Below are 2,791 nucleotides of genomic sequence, written 5' to 3'. Positions count from 1 at the left end.
ACTTATTTACGAACTTGCTACCTTGACACCAGAAGGCCTTAATGCAGACTTTGAATTACATCCCTTCTTAAAAACATAAAAAATCCCATGAAACGAAGGAGACTGCTGCAATAACAACCCCTTATCTTACCATATTTATTTTTCTATTATTTTTCTTCTAATTTTTCATTTTTTTCTTTTCTTCTTTTTTTCATTTTCTTTTATCTTTTTCACACTATTATATTATATTATTATTATATTATTATCAAACTATTTTATCATTATTATTATGATTACCATTTATTCTTACCATTACTATTCATTTATCCTATTATTATTATTATTATTATTATTATTATTTTTATTATTATTATTATCATTAGTATTACCTGTAAAACATATATGCTCCACTGCCAGGAGAACAGAAAAAACTTAGTTTGTGATTTCACATGCTCCACCAATTAATCAATATCATCTACCAGTACTTTTATTTCTTCTTCTTTTTCTCTATTATGACCATCCGCTCTTTTAACCAAAGATTTTATATTCCCTTTATATATACAAATATATATTTCTATATATTTTTTGATGAAGTATTCCGAATATCTGATTTTAAATTAAATTAAATACAACCATTCCGACTTGTACTATTTTTTTAAATTCTGTAATCATATATATATATATTTCTTCCATATTTCTTATATATATTTTATTATTTTCTCACTTTTTCAATATTTTTTATTATTTATCATTATTTATTATTTTTAATTTTGTTTCTACAAAAGTTTATTTACCCCCTCTTTTACCAATTTATTATTGTAATACCGAAAATTAATTTTCATATTAGTAATACTAACATGCAATAATAACACGCTATACAGGCGACAATAGAAATTGTATGTCTCCTTCCAGCACACTTGCGGCGCTCTCTCTCTTCTTTTCTTTGGACTCTCTCCTTACACATATAAACATATATGTGTCTCGTTATATATATATGTGTCCTTTTAGTTTTGGAATACACAGACAAGTGTCACCACACGGAGGAGTAAGGGCGGAAATGACGTAATACACAGCCCACGAGAAAGGGCAAACCGGAGGATAAAGGTACGGAGCATGAATGAATGGGTATCCTGACGAAGCCTGAAGCAACGGGTGAAACGCGTAGATCAGCCACGAGCTCAGACTTAGACATTGTCCTCCCGCGGCACAAACCCCATTCAAGTCTGCCGGCAGACGACTACTCCGTACCCCGGATCAGCGCCCGCTCACACACCACTGAAAAACAGGTTTTTGAGCTAAACACAAAAGACCGCCTGGACGAGTGCGAACAAGCAACCCCAGCACGCTATGAGTAGCGGCATCTAACAGGACACAGAGGGTCCCCGGGACAAGTGCAGATACAGCACTGTTCCGACCACAAAGACTAACACCTGGACGAGTGCGGGCAAGACACCCCCAGCACGCTACGAACAGCGGCATCCAACAGGACACAGAGGATCCCCTGGACGAGTGCAGATACAGCACTGTTTCTGACTACAAAGACTGTGAGTAACGATATAGAAACTGAGAAATTGTATCCACCTGCACAGAAATCCCTCTTGGACGGAGACACTGTAACAATATTGTTACTTTTCCCAGGACCCCTAATCTTTTTGTTTCATAACATAACCTGGCATCTTTAGAATAATATCAACAAACTATACATATATATACCGGTGGATAGAGTAAAACGCACACTAGCGTATCTACCCATCTCCACAACTATTCATACTATTTTCATCTGGTACTTTTTCCTATTCACCAAAACCATAAGTTTTCGTCTTTTTTTCACTATTTGTCTTTATTTGTTACATGTTTGTACCGGCATTTAGAGTTCTAGAATTTTAATTGTTATATAATAAACATATACGGTATACCTATCTAGCTTTTAAATTATTCTTTTTATCCAATATTTATTTACATGTCTATAAATAAAATAAAAAATTAATTCAACAATTTTCAAGCTGTATGTGTGATATTGAGCAAGCGCTGGGAGTAATACATTTTCTGCATCTGTACAACGAAGGTCTGTGGCAACCTTAAGTTCTCTCCATAGCAGCTACTCACTTTATACCACCAGGTGAAAGCGCAGTCCTCACAAACCCCCACTAATGCCTAAGTAACCACCGGCATCAAAATAGGCCGATTTCTGCGAAATCCAGAAACCACCCTTGGTAGACCTACCAACTGAGTACTCAATTCCTCTCTATCCACCAGAAAGATCAAACAAGTCTCTTGTGAGACAAAAACACCACTTCCGACACCCGCCTTGCGGACGTCAAAGCCTATAGCATGATCACTTTCCAAAAGAGTAAATTTGTAAAGACACTTATTAGGCTTGCATCCACACCGGCTTGTAAAGTATGGATAAGCACGACCTAGCTGAAAGTCTTCCATAGGAGTCTTCCTGGATACACACCGACACATAGTTACGCCAACGACGGTGGTAACGCTTTGCCGTTAGTTCTTTCCTAGCCTGAAGAATTAAGGAAACGACTTTTCTGGGAACACTCGTTCGGCTTAGGATATAGCATTAAACCGCCCCGCCGTCAGACGCAGCCGCGGTAAGAACTGATACACGCCCTGATCTTGTTGTAACAGTTCCTCACGTAGAGGAAGAGGGCAGAAAATTTCTATGCGTAAACCATGAAAAAAGTGGATAGCCAACCCTCCTCGGCTAGCCCGGATCCAAGAGGACCACCGGAACCTTTGTTCATCTTACGCTTATTGCTTTTTAGAAACGAGAAAACGGAGAGGCCACATAGACCGACTA

The sequence above is a fragment of the Pseudophryne corroboree genome, chromosome 4 (genome assembly GCF_028390025.1).
Source record: "Pseudophryne corroboree isolate aPseCor3 chromosome 4, aPseCor3.hap2, whole genome shotgun sequence".
Taxonomy (NCBI): Eukaryota; Metazoa; Chordata; class Amphibia; order Anura; family Myobatrachidae; genus Pseudophryne; species Pseudophryne corroboree.
Note: the sequence above shows the minus strand (reverse complement) of the source record.